The sequence below is a fragment of the Leiobunum rupestre genome, chromosome 1, assembly GCF_980474605.1.
Source record: "Leiobunum rupestre chromosome 1, qqLeiRupe1.1.hap1, whole genome shotgun sequence".
NCBI classification, from domain to species: domain Eukaryota; kingdom Metazoa; phylum Arthropoda; class Arachnida; order Opiliones; family Sclerosomatidae; genus Leiobunum; species Leiobunum rupestre.
In genome coordinates this window covers 2,794,457-2,809,524 of record NC_143384.1, presented here as the reverse complement: position 1 = coordinate 2,809,524, position 15,068 = coordinate 2,794,457, and the positions used below count along the sequence as shown (strand labels likewise).

The window sequence follows — 15,068 nt, the reverse complement described above, 5'->3', positions numbered from 1 at the left end:
GATGTGCTTTAGTCGACGTCCCAAGCCTTTGGTTCCAGCATGACGGTGCACCTGCCCACCAAGAAATACACGTCGTGCAGTACCTTAATGTAGTTGGCGTAGTGGAATATTTTTTCTACATATATATTTTATTCTTAAGAACTTAACATTTTTATATTTTCTATCTATTAAGGGGTATGTTTCAAAGTGGAACAAACCTTTATTTGAAAAATTCAAGAAAAATGGTGTTTATTACAACAAATTCGAAACCAGTTACGATGCCCAACGGATGTTTGCGGAAGGAAAAGGGGCTCTGTTCTATCAATTGCCGCTCAAATACTGGCCTTCTGGATACAAAGCAGTCAGAGAGTTAATAATGAAAAACCAGAACAAGGTGTATCTAGGAAAAAAGACTTTTGAATCTGTCGCTTATCATCTTCTATTAAACAAGAAACTTGATAAGAAGTTATTACAATTTATTGACGAACGGTTAGTAATCAGAATAAAATTATGCTATATCTTGCTGAAAACCCATAGTTTTATTTAAAATTTATTGGCGATAAATTAAAATGCGATAAAAATATAATTTTCTTAATTAAACGCTTTAATGAAAGCCATCTTTCGCGAATCATCTTCAGGGTATATTTCTTATATTTTTTATTTTGCAAAGAAACAATTAACCCTTAGCAAATTGTCTTAAGAAATATTTAAAAATTCCTAGAGAGCTTTAAGTAGTCTAGGGGGGATTGAACATTGGAAAACAATCTTTTGAACTCTTGGGAAAGTTAAAGGGAAGTTATAAGAGAGATCGCGTTGGAATATATTGGGAAAATTTTTCTGAAGATTTCTGAAGGAAGTCAAATGAAAATTTTGGGAGATAACTTTAAAGGACACAAAATTTGAATTTTAGAGAAAAATTTGTTTTTATTTGGAATAATAGTCCTAAGAACTCTAAACAAAAATAAAGGGAAGTTTTAGATGAATTTAAGTTTCATTGTATTACTTTTTTCGAAAGACATGGGCCCATAGTTTTTGAGACATAAGAAAAAATTACCTGCGCCAATTAAACCAGATCTTGTTATATATATATAATAAAAAATATGAGGTTTAAATATTTATTAACTATTTAAAAACTTGCGAAAAACATTTGATATAAAAATCAATTACCACTTAATTGAGTTTTCATATTTACACTGATAATTAACTATATTTAAAAATGACAATTCGAAAAAGAATGTCAAATGTTTTGACATTTCGCAAAAAAAATCTTTTTATTATCATTATTCGGTATCATTAATTTATGTCTAAACTTATTTTGGAAATGTTTCGGGATTTCTCTGGGAAATGTTAAGAGCGTCTAATGATATTCTTTCGAATGTATGTTTTTAGAAAACACATTCTTTATAGTTTCTTAAGAATTTATTTGGAATATTTTTAACTCTTAAGAACGTTCTTGGGGAAAAGAGACCAATTTTCCCCACAATTCCCAAGGGAATTCCTTAATAAATTTTAAAGATTACAGTTAAAAGTCTTAAGATTTATTAAGGAAAAGATGCTTTGACGAGAAGCTTTTGTCTAATCTTTTTAAATAAAACAATATTTGGGTTTGTGTCGCTTAAACGTATTAAGCTTCGTAGCAGCTTAGATCATAGCCAGGGTCGTATTCTCAGTATGGAATAGTTTTTAAATGAAATCAGCTCGTTTCATAGTGGGAGCTGGGGCTTTAAATTGGTTTAAAATAATAAAACTAATTCTTATACATTGCTAATATCATTAATTTCAGCACTTTGACGTTCAAGGAGACCAATCAAGAAGAACCTGTAAAGCGCTTCCAACACTTTACTCAAAGGCAATATTGGTTTTCAGTCGAGGATGCTCGCCCAGTTTATGCCAGAGCCTCGACAGTGGAATTTCTGTGGCGAATCTTTACTATGTACTTCTACGGAATAGCCGCATCTGTATTGGCCCTCATTGTAGAGGTCATTGTTAATCTGGTTCAGTCTTGTAACCTGGAGAAACAAGTAACTCGTGAAGGATGTGCGCGACAAATTTCTCAGCTCTGTCGAAATATGGTTAGAAGAAAAGGCGAGCCGAAAAGAATCCGGCGAACGACTGCTGTACGAGAACACTTAGATTGCCATGAAACGTATACAATTGAATATTTCAACTAATCTTTTTAACTTAAACCCACAATTTTCTCTTAAAAAATGCAAGACATTATAAAGCAAAAACCACCACTATAATTTCAAATTGTTTGTTGTCTAGGCATTTTTCTTGTAAATATCTAATATAATGTACAATGGCGGGAAAATAGAACTTTCTTAAACATAATTTTTGAGTACTTAATCTGTTTCACGTATTTTGATATTTATTCCGTAGATTTCTTTGTTAAAATCAATACATCAAGTTAACAATAGTAATCGAAATTATGTAAAATGTGATTTTAAGCCTCACTTAGACCAAAGTAATGATTATCTCTAGATCAATACTACAGTGCTACCCGTAGTGTCGTTTATTCGAAATCCAAAAAAAAAATGGTTTATTTTTATTTAAATGTAATTTGGAAAAAAAAAAAAAATTGTAAATTTAACAATTGTACATCCATTTAATGTATATATTTATGTTACAGTATTTGTCTTAAAGCACTTTGATGTTCATTGTACTACTAAGGCATTTTTACGGTTCTAATAATAAAGATAATAACAAAAATTACCAGCTAGGCTTACACCAAAGATACCACCTTAGGCCCAAGTCATCGAGCAACTTTTTAAAGCCTTTAAACCGGTGGCCGGTTTAAAATATGGAGGGTGGTACAAGATACTTTGTAATAAATTCATCAAAATATATTTTGTTTAATACACTTGATTGTAGCAGTTTTAATAAATGCACTTGAAAAGAACAATAACGTTAATACCATTGGATTATAATTGGTCTTTTAAGTGCAATTGATAGTGCTTGCTTTGTTAAATAATTCTTACCTAAAAATTAATTTATGTATTTTGAATACGCTTGGTCGCTTGCCCACTGTATTATTAAAAACACTTAATAATAAAAATGTTAGATTGCTATAGGTTTTATCAATATTTGCCTTTTTGACATTAGTGCAAAATATAAAGAAGGATTGGATTTGGTTATAACAATTTGTTAAGTCATGAGTGTTTTAACTTTTGTTAAATGTTTATCACAGGACATTTAATATCTTGGGAAGAATATTTATTAATACGTGATATGTTATTGTTTTATTTAGAATTATTAGTCACATTTTCGTTGGTTCTTCTAGTAAACACTTTCTTGTAATAAAATTGTAATATATAGCTTGTATGTTAGTAAATATTTTTCATGTCACTGTGCTCGAAGTTTTTTTTGGGTTTTTTTTATATAGTTAGGGAAATTTAAGATGGTGATCTGCCTCTCGAGGACGATCGGCTTTAAGAGGGAGGGCATTGTAACGAATTTTTAATGCACATTGATAGAAATATTAGATAAACATTGATTGAAATATTAGATACACATTGATTGAAATATTAGATACACATATATTGAAATATTAGATACACATTGATTGAAATATTAGATACACATTGCTTGAAATATTAGATACACATTGATTAAAATATTAGATACACATTGATTGAAATATTAGATACAAACTGATTGAAATATTAGATACCCATTGATTGAGATATTAGATACACATTGATTGAAATATAAGATACACATTGCTTGAAATATTAGATACACATTGCTTGAAATATTAGATACACATTGATTGAAATATTAGATACACATTAATTGAAATATTAGATACACATTGATTGAAATATTAGATACACATTGATTGAAATATTAGATACACATTGATTGAAATATTAGATACACATTGATTGAAATATTAGATACACATTGCTTGAAATATTAGATACACATTGATTGAAATATTAGATACACATTGATTGAAATATTAGATACAAACTGATTGAAATATTAGATACACATTGATTGAAATATTAGATACACATTGCTTGAAATATTAGATACACATTGATTGAAATATTAGATACACATTGATTGAAATATTAGATACACATTGATTGAAATATTAGATACACATTGATTGAAATATTAGATACACATTGATTGAAATATGAGATACACATTGATTGAAATATGAGATATACATTGATTGAAATATTAGATGCACATTGATTGCAATATTAGATACACATTGATTGAAATATTAGATACACATTCATTGAAATATTAGATACACATTGATTGAAATATGAGATACACATTGATTGAAATATTAGATATACATTGATTGAAATATTAGATGCACATTGATTGCAATATTAGATACACATTGATTGAAATATTAGATACACATTCATTGAAATATTAGATACACATTCATTGAAATATTAGATACACATTCATTGAAATATTAGATACACATTGATTGAAATATTAGATACACATTGATTGAAATATTAGTTACACATTGCTTGAAATATTAGATACACATTGATTGAAATATTAGATACACATTGCTTGAAATATTAGATACACATTGATTGAAATATTAGATACACATTGCTTGAAATATTAGATACACATTGATTGAAATATTAGATACACATTGATTGAAATATGAGATATACATTGATTGATATATTAGATATACATTGATTGAAATATTAGATGCACATTGATTGAAATATTAGATACACATTGATTGAAATATTAGATACACATTGCTTGAAATATTAGATACACATTGATTGAAATATTAGATACACATTGATTGAAATATTAGGTACCCATTGATTGAAATATTATAGACACATTGATTGAAATATTAGATAGAAAGTAAATCATTTATGTCGGTATTGAAATTGAATTTAGATTCAAACCGTTTTCTTTTTCGGGGGAAATATTGCTTTTTCCAGAATCGGGGAAAGGGGTAGAGCTCTTAATTGGTCCCCAAGCCCCATAGGTCTACGCTTTTAGGTCAATTGTTGTGACGACCTTCGCTGGCCGAGCATACAGGATAGTCTCTCTCACTTTTTGAATGGAACAAGCCAGATACGTAGATACCATCCCTGTCAAAACCAAACTCGTAATACATTGATGCCATTAGCAAATCGTGGGAATAATGTATCCAGGTAAAAATTGAACTATGTCTTCAATATTTTGGCTCGAACCTGACATTGACAAATAAGTTGTACATTCCCTATTTTGGGAAAAACATCGTTCAACTTCATTTTCCCATTGGTCAGCGAAACTCCACCCCTGGTCACTGATTGGGGTGAAGCAGAGTTCCAGGATGTTAGTCCTGAACAAAACCAAGAAACACGGAGAAAAATAACAAGAAGAACTTAGTTCATGTAGGAGATCTCCAGAATATAACAGGTCGTCATAAAGTTAACGCGACGCGATGTTAATTCAAACCGCGAAAACTTAAAATAAATAATAGTAACAAATATTAAAATAATTAAAAAAATATCGTAGTTCACCGCGGAACATATCAACTCGCGTATCAAAAGACCACAAATATGGCCGTGTTTATCTTCTTCTCCATGGTCAACAACTCGTCTCATCTCTATCCACCCAAAAACCATTCGGTTAAAAATTGCAAGGTCATTTAAACAAAAACGTCACCTCCTATATTACGCTAGGCCATAAAAGTAGTGAAATCAAATAACGGGCAAGATCTGTAATTATATTCCCATAAACGTCATAAACTGGACTTATTTATCGACAAGTGATGTGCTCTGAAGTAATATGCTAGACCTTGCGCGTCCTAAGTGTTTTACTGAGTTAAAATCCTTTGTACAACCATAAAACATTTCAAAGAGAATGGCTAATATTAGAATTGCATTGTATCAAATATATTATTTAGATCGAAATATATTATCTACTTTGTTTAAATTTACTCTTTTACCTTAAAACCATAATAAAATAAAGCAGGCAAGTTGTTGACTGCAGTAATTACGTCATTGCAGTCAACAACTTGTCTGCTTCCAGTAATTGGCCAGTTTCAATAGTCGCACCTATCGATAATGTTCAGAAATGTTCGAGTACCACTAGTACGGACAGTTTCAGTAATTTTATTTTGTCTCGGTTGGCCAAGGTGGTACTTTGAGCGAGACAAGAATTAAACACGTGCCTACGTTTATTTCACTGCCAAGTTTTGTTAACTCTGATTATTGAAACTCGTTTACTATGCTTTTAAGGTATAAGAGTAAATCTAAACAGAGTAGATAGTATATTTCGATCTAAACAATATATGCACCTATAAATAAAATAAACAAGTCGGCCCACGTTTTTCGAGAACGAAATAAAACTTTAAAGTCGGGAGGTTGAAATGGTTGCGTGATTAGGTAATGCTGCCATCTACATAGTTTTTAGGAACTAATTCTTGATATTTATGCTACGTTGTAAATTTTATGATTTTTTCACTCTTTATACATTCTTCAGAAAACGTTTTATCTTATATTGACCTTTTTCTTTAATTAACTTTGTAAATTATTTAACTGATATTGTATCATTAGAATCGTTATAGCTAAGCTAAGAAAACTTGTCTCTTCTAATATTAGCCATTCTCTTTGAAATGTTTTATGGTTGTACAAAGGATTTTAACTCAGTAAAACACTTAGGTCGCGCAAGGTCTAGCATATTACTTCAGAGCACATCACATGTCGATAAATAAGTCCAGTTTATGACGTTTATGGGAATATAATTACAGATCTTGCCCGTTATTTGATTTCACTACTTTTATGGCCTAGAGTAATATAGGACGTGTAGTCTAGAGGATAACGGGCGAATTTATTCGAAATCGTGCACTTTGTGATTAAAGCATGAAGCTTGGTGTAAAAATACTTAGTAGTATATAAAATCAATAAAAGATTAGAGCCATTCGCTATCTCTGTTGTGACAGTTTTGACAAGCTGTCAAAGTCACTAGGATATTGCAATCGTACCTTTATGAACAACCCTTGCGAAACGCCTCCTTCGCGCCGCTTGAGCTAGTGAAAAAGACGGGGGTCTGCATATAAAGGTGCTATATGTATAGATTCGCAGTAACGATTTCGATATTTATAGAGGTTATATATGAATTATTATATTTAAAAAATATTTTAACGGCATATTTAAATTACATTTTTATATTATGCACGTTTTAATGAAAATTCTATATATATTTGAGACTACTTATAAGTATTTTATTTTAGGAAATTTTAGTTAAATAAAAAAGAACTCGGAAACAGTAATTATGGTGGCTCTTTTTCAATTAGTTTGTTTTTATTTAAAAAGGTTGACAATTATTTATTTAGTTTTATAATATTTTTCAAGTTAAACAGTTATATAATGCACAAAAAATATTTTTAACACCCTCCACATTTACATAGTTCAGTGCATGGTAGATTAGCTTTCATGCATTTACAATTACCGCGGCACCCTTTAAAGCAACCGCATTTTATCATCTCTCTGCAGACATCACCGGCGGGTGCTAGAGTCATCCACAGAGGTTGCCATTCTGTACAGCCATTAGATACGTTGACTTTGGTCCACCCAAAGCTTGATGGCTGCGGTAAAATAGGTTCCCTGACTAGAGCTTGTCCCCAGACATGACCAGCTTGGTAAGCAACACGTAATAAGTGTTGTGACAACGCGTCTTCACTGGGCGGAATTAGTTCTATTTCACGGTTTTTCTGGGTGAAAAGACTTTGTCTAGCTTTGTTTACCGTCTCATCAGAGCTACACCGATCGTACATTAAAACTACGAATCTCTGTAGTATAGGTAAAACGTCCTTAAGAACCGATCTAAGAGGACACAACGCTAATTGTTTAAATGCGGAAGTAGCTTCTTGATACACCTTCCATGTTGTCCAAGCTGTTTTCTTTCCTTTTCCATTAAAACATGAAGTGGTGTCGCATCCTGTTAGTGCGTGGAAAGCCGGCATGGCTTCAGATTTGTCTGCGTCTAGTTTTCTTGATATTCTTGTGACGTCTATGTAACGGAAATCCTTTCCAGAGCCAAACGCGATAATCAAACGCTCGCAAGGAATTTTATTCGCAAGACTAATACCTAGAACCAAGACATCGGTGTCCACCGTCCTAATCAGAATGCATTTGCATCCTTGTTGCGCTCCGTCTAACGCGTGTAGAAACATCCTGGTGTCGGCTTCCTCGTGGGAGCAAGGCGAAAGACTGGCAAAATTGGCTTGGATGGAGCTAAGAACATCTTCGCCGTTCGTAATATACAAAACTCCAGGATATTGAAACTTGACGGCGTGACTACTCAAAAAATTAAAAAGTTCTTTCTTGTTTTCGTTATCCCTTAGAAAGTTTTGCCAGTTTTTTGGCAAATCTTTGCGCCCGTCGACTCTAATTCTAATGCCTTTCCCACGGTTTTTTCTCGTGCCCGCTTTAAGGCTATTCGCTATGTATATGTCAAAGACTACGTCAACACGACGAACGGAACTGGTAAACTGCGCTGTTATGTATTTAGAAAAAACCACTGCGTAATCAAAAAACGTTTGGGCAGTTCCTGGCTTTATCATGTTTACGATCGCCGCTCCATCAATAACAACCATTTCGGATTCGTGAGATGAATTTATCTCCTCTTCGTCCAACAACAATGCTTCTAAACAATAAATTAAGTCGCTTTTATTTCCGAATCTCATATTCCCGTTGTTGGACAGTGACGGCGGAAACGCTTGATTTTCGTGCTGAAAAAACACGTCAAGATCGCCAGTCCGTACTTGAGACGCAATATATAGCCTCGAAAATAAATTTCGGTCACTTTTCACGGCTGATATTTGAAGTTGATCATTTGATTTTTCTTTAAGCGGAGGTCTGCCGAAAAGAGGAAATTTGTTTTTCTTCAAAACATCTGAAATTTCTACGCTGCAAAGGACAAGACGCTTCAGAAATAGCTCCTTGGATTGGAGTTCCCCAACAGTTTTAATTTTTTTTTTAAGAAATTGCTGTTTTATTGTCCATAATTTGACGTGTATCCAATACCAGTAAATCTTCACCCACATCGGCGAAAGGATTTCCCATATCATTCAAGATCGATACGAGTGATTGAACTCCTTCCAAAAATTTCTTCTGGAAAGCTTGAGTATCCTCGTGGTGACATGTCTGGTTCTTAAAACTTCGCTTGTCAATTATATTTTGAAATTCATGAACAATTCGACACATTTCTGGTCCAGCTACCATCCATCGTAAGAGAGACGTAGGTCTTTCAGTAAGACCTATGGCCCCTCCATCGCCTTTGATAAAAGCATTATTTTGTTCGTGCGTTACATCTAGCGGCATCCTTGAAAACGGTCTTGTGGTTTTATTGAAAGTAAATTTTCCCTTGCAGAACTCATCAAACGTTTTTGGGTGTTTATCTTTGAGCGAAACCATGTCTCTTAAGTGAAGAGACACAACCCTAGCATAATTTGAATGATCGAGAGCGTGAAAAAGCCATTGAATATTTTTCAACGCCTCAACGTATAGTCGAAAGTCACCTTCGTGAACAGCTCGGTCCCATGTCAGAAATGCAAGTTCGCTATTCAAAATAAGCTGCCAGAAATTAAACTGCGGACTAGAATCCTGTTGACGAGCACACCACTCTTCGAATGAGCATTGGGCATCGGCGTTTTCAAACGCCTGTTTTTGTAGTATGTAAAGTGCGCAAGCTGTGATCTGGTGTACTCGGCAAGTTTTCTTCACGTGAGATGCTTTTAATAAAGATTGCGCTGTACCTGATGAAACTATATTGGCTTGATCGAGAGCTGATGTCCATCCACTTCCGTCTAAAAGATCACCAAGGCATATAAGTAGCGTCATTTTATATGAAGGCCGCCAAGCATGACTACAAAAACATTTTCTCCATACTTCTCAGGCCATCGCCATTGGATTTCTTTGGCTAATTTTAAAAGCGGCTGGTCGCAAGCAATGACCGGTACTTGCCCAGGGTTTAAAATTGCAGTCGCTTTCTTTACAACATCCATTGAATGACGAATCATTGCGACGGATTTTGAATCGTCTGGAAATAATGGCAATATAGCAGACGTTGCCAAAGGGTATTCTAAACTTTGAATATTTCTGTTAGCATGGTACGCTGCCCAAGAGACGTGAATATCAGTTTCGTTACCATCTTCAATAGTTTTTGTGACGTGTTTGCACCATTTGAGCTCCTCTTCTACAGCTTTGTGTATTAATGGGATGTTTGTGTTAAAGTAATCAGCTAAACCGGGAATTGTTGGTATTATCGAGCGTTTTTTCGTAACAGGAATTGGTGGTATATCCGTGTAGTCCAATGGTAGCGTGGCAATTTTTTTTCCCTGTTTTTGCAACTTGATCCAAACGATTCTGTGGTGTACCGACGTTTCCAAGTTCAGGATGTTGAAATAGGGATATGCCGGTTCCGTGAAATGAAGATTGGGAGCTTGTAGCGGTCGGATTATGGTCAATATTGTCAACATTGTCAACGGCTGAAGTCGTGAAAACTCCAGTATTCAAGGATTGAGGGCATACAGCCCCCAGTTTTTTTAACTCGCTGAGTATTAAGACACTCCTCTGGCTTGCCTCTCCATGCGTCAAGGTAGTTTGAACGGAAGAAAAAAGTTCGGCGAATGCTGTTTTGTGGAAAATGTCGGTAGCTTCTTCTTTGGTTGTTTTAGATATCCCTCTTTCCCGGTTATATAGATGCGTTAGGCAATTCCTGTGATATTTTGCTTCAGTGGCAATCATATCCCCATGGCTTAATTTGGCTATTAATGGTTGATCTTCTAAAGCTAATGCGCAATATCTTACTTTTTGGTCAAGCTCAAAGGTTGCCGCTTCGTGCAATGGTTTTCCAGGAGATTCGGGTTCATCGCAGAAGAGGCACTTTGCAACTTTAATCTCTTTTACTGGGCGAGTGGTTCTGGTGAATTTTTTTGGTTCAGGACATGATGCTCCCTCATCCTTATACGCTCGTTTAACGGCTCTTGTCAGCTCCTTTTTGTTGAATTTAAGGCTACACGATTTATGGAATTTTGCGCCTTTTGATAATAACGTCTCTTCTAAACCAATTCCTAATTCATCCAAACGACTTATATTTAAATTGAGAGGCAACGAATCGGAAACATCACGGAATGCCAGCAGACTTTCAGAAATTGTTTTGTAACCAGCACCGTTAAATCTATTTACAAAATCACCTGAGCAAGTCAATTTTTCAACGATTATCTTTTGGCACAAAAAGCATATATCCCAGTTTATTGGCTTTTCTTTTTTTTTAAACTCAAAGAATCATCTTTCACTAAAACAAATTTGCTCATGATATTGCAGTCATATAAAATCCAGCTTGGAAAAAATTACACGAGCTAATCTGCCTTTTTTTATTTCAATTATTTTAACTATTGGACGAGCTATGGAATGATACGTGTCAACAATTTTAAAATTTTCTGCAAAGTGTGCATCAGACAATTGAAACACAAAAGCACCATGGAAATCTACCCTTTCCCCACAGGGCAAAGTGCTTCTTTCAAAATTCCAGGAAATATTTTTCTTTCGAGTGACCATCACCGGACCAGGTGTTTTTTGTGGTGCAATATTTAAAATCATACTGAGAAATTTTGGACTTTTAAACTGTTTTCATGTAAAATATTTTTTGGGAACTAGAAAAAACCTCAAATCAAATAACAATAGAAGCTACGTGTCATCCTATCCGTAAATAACTGACACTAGTATACTAAATATGTCTGTTTTTGTACTCTACATAAAGTAAATTAAATACAACAAAGTAAAACCAAGAAAAATAAAATTAAGTAAGCTAACATAACATAAAATAAAATTAAAAGCCATTTAACTTTAATTATAGTGCAAGATGTTTGATTTTTAATTAGTAAAATATAATAAATATGTTTTGTTTAAATCTCAATAAATAGTTATTAAATATATAGAAGATGAAAATTAACCTTAAACTTTTTAAATAAAACAATTAACATAAATAGAATTTTCATTAAAACGCGCATGATTACATAATATAATATAATAATGTAGTTTAAATATGCTGTTAAAATATTTTTTAAATATAATAATTCATATATAACCTCTATAAATATCGAAATCTTTACTGCGAATCTATACGTATAGCACCTTTATATGCAGACCCCCGTCTTTTTCACTAGCTCAAGCGGCGCGAAGGAGGCGTTTCGCAAGGGTTGTTCATAAAGGTACGATTGCAATATCCTAGTGACTTTGACAGCTTGTCAAAACTGTCACAACAGAGATAGCGAATGGCTCTAATCTTTTATTGATTTTATATACTACTAAGTATTTGTACACCAAGCTTCATGCTTTAATCACAAAGTGCACGATTATTTCTGAATCCGCTAGACTAGTGACGTTTTTGTTTAAAGGACCTTGCAATTTTTAACCGAATGGTTTTAGGGTGGATTTTACGCCTTTTTGTTTATAACAATAGAAGTGAAGTTATTATAATACCTTCAAACGTAACAAAGCGGAAATAATATTTATAAACAAAATTGGAAAGTGAACTTTCACCTATTTGGAATATTGAGAACTGCCTAGCTCTTCCTCCAACATTGGGTACGTTTAGATATTGTTTACTTTAATTTTTTGAAAATGTGACGTCATTATGCTCTTTAATTCATTTTTTAAAGTGAATAAATAAGCTTGTACGATTGTTATTAAACTTTACACGTTTTGAACTGGGTTTATTACTCATTGGCATCGTTTACCGCCCTCTGGCGGCACACTGCCCACCCTGACATTGGTGAGACACTTCGAACTCACTGCAACTCTTTCACTTAGAAACAACCTATAAATCATTAGCATTCGAATGTTTAATCTATTTCCCTAGGACAAGATAGGAAGTAGTTTACATCTGTCCCAATACTAGTTTTGGGTGACGTAGGGTACGCGACGATACTATTAATAGTTGTAGACTAAACTAAGACTTTAGAAGTTTCATTTATATCAACGAATACCTCTGCGTATTGTTCCATACCAGAGTGACTGAGAAAAATCATATCTCCTCGGGTAGGAATCGAACCTACGACCTTTGGGTTACCGTCCCAACGCCACTACCATTGGACTACCGAGGCCACGAATAATAAGGCCTCGGACATCCAATTGAAGAATGACTCGATCGGGTTCGCATTATTGACGGGATACATTTAACCCGTTGTTGACGGTGCCGTAGCATTTTTAAGTCAACTGATTTATAACAGGACCTTGATAGCCTGTAGTCATACATTGAGAATTTATTTTTTATAATTACGCAGGAATTAATATAATTAGAAGTTTCATTTATATCAAGGAATACCTCTGCGTATTGTTCCATACCAGAGTGACTGAGAAAAATCATAACTCCTCGAGTAGGAATCGAACCTACGACCTTTGGGTTACCGTCCCAACGCCACTACCATTGGACTACCGAGGCCACGAATAACCAGGCCTCGGACATCCAATTTAAGAATGACTCGATCTGGTTCGCATTATTGACGGGTATTTAAATACGGAGCAGCTACAAAAGAGCGAGAAATGGCTTGTTTCAATAGAAAACAGGTTAATTAAATACGAAATAACTACAAGAGAAACAAAATTTGTTATTTCAATGAAAAACAGGAATGTGCATTCGGAGAAGCTACAAAGGGCCAAAGACGGCTGGTTTCAATGGAAAACAAGGTAATTAATAACGAATCAGCTACAAAAGAACCAGAAATTGCTAACCTAACCTAACCCTAACTTAACCTAACCCTAACCTAACCCTAACCTAACAAGACTTGAAACGAGCCATTTCTCACTCTTTTGTAGCTGCTCCGTATTTAATCAATATGAACATCAATAGTCTAGTCTACAACTATTAATACAATCGCCGCGAACCCTACGTCACCCAAAACTAGTATTGGGGCAGATGTAAACTACAGTCACAAGATCTGTTATTATATTCCCATAAACGTCATAAACTGGACTTATTTATCGACAAGCCCTATGGCAGACAACCCCCACCCTGACACTCGCAAGACTTTTGTTGTCGAACTCAGCGCCCCTTTTTAACTACAATCCACCTTTAAATATGTTGCATACATAGTTTCCAAGTATATCCGTCATAGCGGGCATTTTAACCTTTAAGACAATTTTTCCGAACACAGCACCACTTTTTCACCGAAATCAACCATCAAACCTTCTGCATATTTTTTTAAAATCGCTGGTCGCTCCGGTTTAGTACTTCTTATGTGTTTATTACTCCATGGTTTCGTTACCGACTCGCTGAACTGTACATTTGTCGCCATAGCTCAAGAACTATACAAGAGATGAACTTCTCCTTTGGCAGGACACAATGGGAGCTTAATATGAAACGGTATACCAAATTTCATTTAAATCGGTTCAGTAGAGTGGTCTGCGAGGAGAAGATGGAAGAAGAAGAAGAAGAAAAATTAAGCCTTACTTTGCCCCATTACTACGAAACGTCACCTCAACCCTGTTCGATGGAATTCGTATATGTTTGTCGCGTTCCTGTAACCTTTCAAACGATACATCACTTGTTTTGATACGACCTATAGTTTTTGAGATACGAGGGGGTAAAATCGGCTTCATTCTGACTCGAGATAATATAGCAAGTGCTCGGGTAGGTGTTCTTTACCCGGACCTTGCATAGGGACTACCGTCCCTTTTGATTCTTCCTCTTTGGCGTCAACCAACAACTTTTCAGCAACTCTACCGTCCTTCCATTTTCATCGAGACTTGGACTTGCATCATGTGCACGTAGAAATGATAAGTACTTAATAATAAGGGTTGACGTAGTGATCTTGGGCTCTTTATTTATAGCTGACACGGACCTCAATCCTGTCTGCTTAAAGTCATGGCTCAGTGCGTCGTTTCGACTAAATTGTTTTTCACCGTAGAAATCAGTTCCCATACGAGCACAAGCACCATACTTGTAAAACACGTTTCAATCATTTTAAGCATTATCTAATCACGATTTAATCCATGAACTATTGATTTAATCCATGAAATATTGATTCAATCCATGAAATATTGATTTAATCCATGAAATATTGATTTAATCCATGAAATATTGAT

General features: G+C 34.4%; 1 non-coding gene across 1 annotated transcript; it reads right to left on the bottom strand.

The window, feature by feature from the left end:
- Positions 1-13,014: 13,014 nt before the first annotated feature.
- Positions 13,015-13,087, bottom strand: TRNAT-GGU (transfer RNA threonine (anticodon GGU)). Its single transcript has one exon. It is a non-coding gene; the product is annotated as a tRNA-Thr (tRNA).
- Positions 13,088-15,068: the final 1,981 nt, after the last annotated feature.